Source organism: Suncus etruscus, chromosome 1 (assembly GCF_024139225.1).
Source record: "Suncus etruscus isolate mSunEtr1 chromosome 1, mSunEtr1.pri.cur, whole genome shotgun sequence".
Lineage (NCBI taxonomy): Eukaryota > Metazoa > Chordata > Mammalia > Eulipotyphla > Soricidae > Suncus > Suncus etruscus.
Window position 1 is genome coordinate 60,070,964 of NC_064848.1, and position 6,484 is coordinate 60,077,447.

Here is a 6,484-nt window from a genome sequence, read left to right on the forward strand (position 1 = left end):
ACTATTTCTGAGCACAGAGCCAGGAGTTACCCCAGAGTGCTGCTAGGTGTGCCCCCCCCCTCCTGCAAAAGAAGTAATTCTAGAGTACAGAGCCAAGTGTAACCCCTGAGCATCTCCAAAAACCAAAAATAAATTAAAAATAAAAGTGCTAATGAGGGGCCGGAGAGATAGCATGGAGGGTAAGGCGTTTGCCTTTCATGCAGGTCATCGGTTCAAATCCCTGCGTCCCATATGGTCCCCGGAGCCCACCAGGAGCGATTTCTGAGCATGGAGCCATGAGTAATCCCTGAGCGATGCTGGGTGTGACCCAAAAAAACCAAAAACAAAACAAAAAAAAAAAGTGCTGATGAGGGTGCAAAAAGGTAACAGCTGATTCAGCTCTTGCCTTGCACAAAGCTGAACCAGGTTCAATTCCTTATACCAAATATGATACCTTCAGTCCCACTAGGAGTTATCCCTGAGTAAAAAGCCAATACTAAGCCCTAAACATTGCCAGGTGTGGAACAAAAGAAAAAAAATAAAGTAAAAAGTGCTATAGGGAAGCCAGAGTGATAGCAGAGGATAGGGCTCTTGCCTTACACACAGCAAACCAGTTAATTACTGGCTCTCCATATGGTCCCCTGAGCATGGCTAGGAGTGATTCCTTAGCACAGAACCAGAAATACACTCTGAGCATCTCCAAATGACAACAGAATCAAGAGACTTAGGGCCAGAGCGGTGGTGCAAGTGGTATGATGTTTACCTTGCACGAGCTACCTAGGACAGACCGCAGTTCAATCCCCCAGCTTCCCATATGGTCCCCCAAGCCAGGAGCAATTTCTGAGCACATAGGCAGGAGTAACGCCTGAGCGTCACTGGGTGTGGCCCAAAAAAAAAAAAAAAAAAAAAAAAAAAAAAAAAGGGAAAAGACTCAACTATAACAAGCTAAACACAAAATGGACCTGTTACACCAGCAGTGCAGGGGCTATGAGTTGGAGTGTGAGATGCATGCTGGGAACTTTGGTAGAGGGAGGTCAACACTGGTGGTGGGAATGGCCCTAATTCACTGTCACTATACGCCTGAAATACAACTGTGAAAGACTTGTAATTCGCAATTGTCTCAATAAAAATTAAAATAAAGGGGCCGGAGAGATAGCATGGAGGTAAGGCGTTTGCCTTCCATGCAGAAAGACGGTGGTTCGAATCCCAGCATCCCATATGGTCCCCTGTGCCTGCCAGGGGCGATTTCTGAGCATAGAGCCAGGAGTAATCCCTGAGCACTGCCGGGAGTGACCCAAAAAAAAAAACAAAAACAAAAAAAAATTAAAATAAAATAATACTCTAGGGCAGGAGACATGGCTCAAAGGGTTGGAGAACTCCCAAGATCCCTGAATACACTGGTCAAGGATGGTCCCCAGCACTGCTACTGGGACTCTTGAGCACTGCCGAATGGAAAAGATGAATGAGAATATAAAAATCGAATCTAAGTTCGGGACCGGAACAATATATAGTACAGAGGGTAAGGTGTTTGCCTTGCATGTTGTAAACCCTGGTTCAATACCTCGCATCCCAAGCCCATCAGGAGCACTGATGCACTGAGCACTGCTGGGTGTGCTGTCCAAAAGCCAAAAAAATAATAAAATGATTTTTTGTTTTTGTTTTTGGGTCACACCCGCCAGCACTCAGGGGGTACTCCTGGCTCTATGCTCAGAAATCGCCCCTGGAGGCTAGGGATTCGAACTGGGATCTGTCGCGTGCAAGACAAAGGCCTTACCACTGTGCTATGGCTCCGGCCCCTAAGATGATCATTTTTTAAATAAAAGAACGAGTTCATCCAAGAAGTTACTACTTCTATGCCCTTAAAATAATAGTGTATCGGGGCCGGAGAGATAGCATGGAGGTAAAGCGTTTGCCTTTCATGCAGGAGGTCATCGGTTCGAATCCCGGCGTCCCATATGGTCCCCCGTGCCTGCCAGGGGCAATTTCTGAGCCTGGAGCCAGGAATAACCCCTGAGCACTGCCGGGTGTGACCCAAAAACCACAAAAAAAAAAAAAAATAATAGTGTATCTATGGAGACCTTCAAGGCTCTCTAATGTCAGGGCGACCAAGTGAAGTGAGGACAGTCAGTGTAAATACAACAATGCAGACCATATGCTTGTATCTTAGTAGAAACTGTATCCAAAGGAGGTGGGGAGCGAGCTACAGGATTATGTCAAACAGGAAATAACAGCAATGGGGATGGGCTCAACTCCTAGAGAGAACCAAGCTAAAGAGAGAGAGAGACCCAGAAGAGAGTGAGTATCGGCACTTGAGAGGCCCGGGCACCGAGCCAGATTTGAAAAAAACCCAGGTGAAAGGAAAAAAAAAAAAAGGTGGGGAAAGAAATGTCGCCAAGTGGGAAGGAAGAAAGTGATTCCGAGGCAAAGAAAAACTGCGAGGTTAAGCAGGCTTCGACGAAAGCTAAAACAGTCTCAAGATGTGGAGAAAACCGCGCGTCAGCTTACAAAGCGCTCTGAAAGCGACACGAAAGCAAAAGAACTGAGATAATAAACAAACAAACAAACTGGCAGAATCCGGGACTGAAAAGGGCAAACTGAGTCCCCCCCAGATCTTGAAATCCAAAAGCCTTGGCGGATGGATGCAAAGGCCAAGCAAGTAAAAAAAAAGGTTGCATGCATGCAACTCCGCCAGAAGGGAAGGAAAAGCTACTGAGGGGGGGACTCAGAGCTCGGCGTAGAGAAGTTGGCTTTGGCTCTCCGTTGGAGCTCAGCTCCATCCAGCGCCGGGACTGGACCCGTGGCGCCGTAGACGCGCCTGCAAGTGCGAGAGAGGAGGCGGGCGGGGGGGAGGACGCGGGGCGACAGCGTGGCGCGGGGAGCTCGAGCGGACGGACGGACCGGCGGGGGGGGGGATAGAAACCACACCCTCTAGGGCAGGAGCCCCAAGATGGGGTGGAGGGAGGGAGAGAGAGAAAGAGAGGGAGGGAAGGAGGGAAGGAGGGAAGGAGGGAAGGAGGGAAGGAAGGAAGGAAGGAAGGAAGGAAGGAAGGAAGGAAGGAAGGAAGGAAGGAAGGAAGGAAGGAAGGAAGGAAGGAAGGAAGGAGCGAGCGAGCCCCCTGGGGCGGGGTGGGGCCTGGGGGAAGGAGGAGGCCGAGAGGGACGAGAGCACCGGGGCGGGCAGGCAGGGCGGGCCTGGGCAGAGCGAGCGAGCGAGCAAGCACCAGAGCACCGCGGCGGGCCAGGCAGGGGAGCTCGGCCGGGTCCACCCTGGAGCAGGGAGGGGTGGGCACAGGGGCAGGAAGGTGCTGAGGCCAAGAAGACGGGGATCCCTCCCCCCGGGAGGAAGCGCACGCTGCCCGGCCTGGGCGAGGCCCTGAGGCCCGGGGAGGAAGAGGAGGGTGCGCAATTACCGCTGCTGTGCTCGCTGGAGTCGGGACCCGCCGCCGCCGCCGCCGCCGCCGCCGCTCGTTACCTGCCAATGTGCCTCTTACAAAGCGGCGGCGGCGGCAGAGGCGGCCCGCTCGGTCACGTGGGCTCGACGTCACGGTTAGGGGCGGGGTCCGCCGTTGCCCCGCCCACAAGCGGAGAGAGGCGACGAGAAGAGCGCGTCGCTTCCTCCCTCGCGCTCCCCCGCCCCTCATCTGTCCCGCCAGTTCCACAGCGCACTGGACGCGAGGCCGTGGAAGGATGCGAGGGTTTGAGGGGGAAAATGGTAAGGAATCCGAAAGTTTTTTTATTGAATTTCTCCTACTCCTTCCTCCCACCATCAATCCTCAGACATTCAGGATGTGCCCCCCTCCTACACTGCCACTCGTCTCGCAGTCCCACTCTGATGACGTCACCAGGCAACGTCTAGCGCTCGCTAAGCTGTTTTCTTCCCCCCTCCCTCCCGGGCTCGTTTATCTCACGTGACTGAATCCCACCAATCAGGGCACGCCTAGCCGCCCAAGGCGCGAGGGAACTACAACTCCCAGCGTGCTTCACGGCCCAGTTGCCCAGCACCGCAGTTCTTTGTCAGCCCATTCAGAGCCCGAACGTCAGGACTTTCCGGGCGAGGAATGGGCCAAGATGAAAGCTTACTGGGCTAGTTTCCGAGTCTCCTATTCGCGAGCTGGATAGGTCAAGCGACTGAGCCTGCTGCCTGCTGGGAGGTGTAGTCCCGGCGGGGGCGGGGTTTCGCTCCCAGATTCCCGGGCTCGAGCTCCGTCCCGCCCACTTGCGCGGGAAAACGCCAACGGCTCGCTAGCCCCGAGTCCGGCGGCTTGGTGCTGCGGGGCTGGTGCACGGATTGGGGGGCACCTCGCGACTTCAGCCTGGGGAGAAGCGGGGTAGGGTTCTGTATTGTCAAGCTGGAAAACACATTTCTCTCAAGCCCCTACTCGATGGGCGCATTTTAGACGATCATTTTTATGAAATCACTATCATCAGCCCTTTGAAGCAGGGATTGTTTAGGTTCTACAGATAAAAAGACTTTGAGAGATTCTGCTGTTTATCTGACTTATTTTCTAGAATCCAAGCAACGAGTATTGCCTTGGGCATAAGCTCTAACTGTTCCAACTCCAGGAATGAAGGAGTGGGCGATAATGGTTTCTGACTGTACGCCTATGTTCTCGAGTACACTGACCTGTTCGATCCCAAACCGATACCTAGGATAAACTTTGGGGATCAGAGGCAGCTGACTCTAACCCAATTCTAGCTTTCCTTTGAGCTCTACCACACCAGGTTGTGAAAATTAAATGAGATTACTAAGTAAAGTTCTTGCCCACATAGATAAATACTGGTACTTGTTTTCTTAGTCTTTGAGTACAACAGGTATGCAAAAGGAAATTAGCGTTTATCTCTTTAGGATGTCCCACAAATGACTGATCTGTTAGTTACTAGACACTGGTTGCAAGTTATGTAACTTAATGGAAGAATAATTGAAAGTTTACCAGTCCTCTGCCCAAGAGTAGTCTTTTTTTTTTTTTTTTTTTGGTTTTTCAGGCCACACCCATTTGATGCTCAGGGGTTACTCCTGGCTACGTGCTCAGAAATTGCCCTGGCTTGGGGAGACCATATGGGACACCGGGGGATTGAACCGTGGTCCTTTCCTTGGCTAGCGCCACCTCGCCGGCCCCCAAGGGTAGTCTTTGTTAATAATCTTATATGGCCAAAAATTGGGGACCGGAGTGCAGCAGGGAGGATATTTGTCTTATACACGGCCTTCTTGGGTTCTATCCCCGGCATCCATGTGGTCCCCCAATCCTGCCAGGAGTGATTTCTGAGCGCAGAGCCAAGAGTAACCCCTGAACTCCAGATGTGCGTACAAAACCAAAAATAAAAAGTCAAGAATGCTCGGGGCCGGAGAGATAGCATGGAGGTAAAGCGTTTGCTTTTTATACAGAAGGACGGTGGTTCAAATCCCAGCATCCCATATGGTCCCCTGTGCCTGCCAGGGGCGATTTCTGAGCAGAGCCAGGAATAACCCCTGAGTACTGCCAGGTGTGACCCAAAAACCAAAACAAAACAAAACAAAAAATGTTCGGGTGGGGCCAGAGAGATAACATTGAAGTAAGGCATTTGCCTTGCATGCAGAAGGACGATAGTTCTAATCCCGAGCCTGCCAGGAGCTATTTCTGAGCTGAGAGCAGGAGTAACCCCTGAGCACTGCCGGGTGTGACCCCCCCCCAAAAAAAAGAAAAAAAATGCTCAGATTGTCCTTTAACAAATAAAACGTTATGGAGCCGGAGCGATAGCACAGCGGTAGGGCATTTGTCTTGCACGCAGCAGACCCAGGATGGACCTAGGTTCGATCCCCCTGGCGTCCCATATGGCCTCCCCAAAGCCAGGAACTATTTCTGAGCGCATAGCCAGGAGTAAACCCTGAGCGTCAGCAGGTGTGGCCCCAAAGCCAAAATAATAAGTAGGGGCCGGAGAGATAGCACAGCAGTAGGGTGTTTGCCTTGCACGTGGCTGACCCAGGACTGATGGTGGTTCAAAAACTGGCTTCCCATATGGTCGTACCCCGCCGCCCCCCCCCCCCTCGTGCCTGCCAGGAGTGATTTCTAAGTGTAGAGCCAGGAGTAACCCCTGAACACTGCCGGGTGTGGCCCCAAAAACAAAAATAAATAAAACGTGGGCCCGGAGAGATGGCACAGCGGCGTTTGCCTTGCAAGCAGCCTATCCAGGACCAAAGGTGGTTGGTTCGAATCCCGGTGTCCCATATGGTCCCCCGTGCCTGCCAGGAGCTATTTCTGAGCAGACAGCCAGGAGTAACCCCTGAGCACCGCCGGGTGTGGCCCAAAAACCAAATAAATAAATAAATAAATAAATAAATAAATAAATAAATAAATAAATAAAACGTTATGAGCTTCGGTGTATGAATATATTGTATTCCCCACCACGACCACCGTGAGCTAGGATAGTGTCTGGACAAAATAATATAAAAAAGGGTGGGACACTGGGTCAGGAGATGGCTCAGCCATTGAGGGCTGGAGCTCAGAGACAGTGGAAAGGCAAAGGAAGG

General features: G+C 51.8%; 1 protein-coding gene across 2 annotated transcripts in view; it reads right to left on the reverse strand.

Annotated features, from left to right (window-relative positions):
- The window catches only part of UBAP2 (ubiquitin associated protein 2), a 122,520-nt gene extending 119,101 nt beyond the window's left edge, over positions 1 to 3,419 (reverse strand). For both annotated transcript variants that reach the window (XR_007495849.1, XM_049773014.1), the window contains exon 1: positions 3,390 to 3,419. The gene's annotated coding sequence lies outside the window, so the exon portion shown is untranslated. The remainder of the gene's footprint in view (positions 1 to 3,389) is intronic.
- Between the last annotated feature and the right edge of the window lie 3,065 nt (positions 3,420 to 6,484).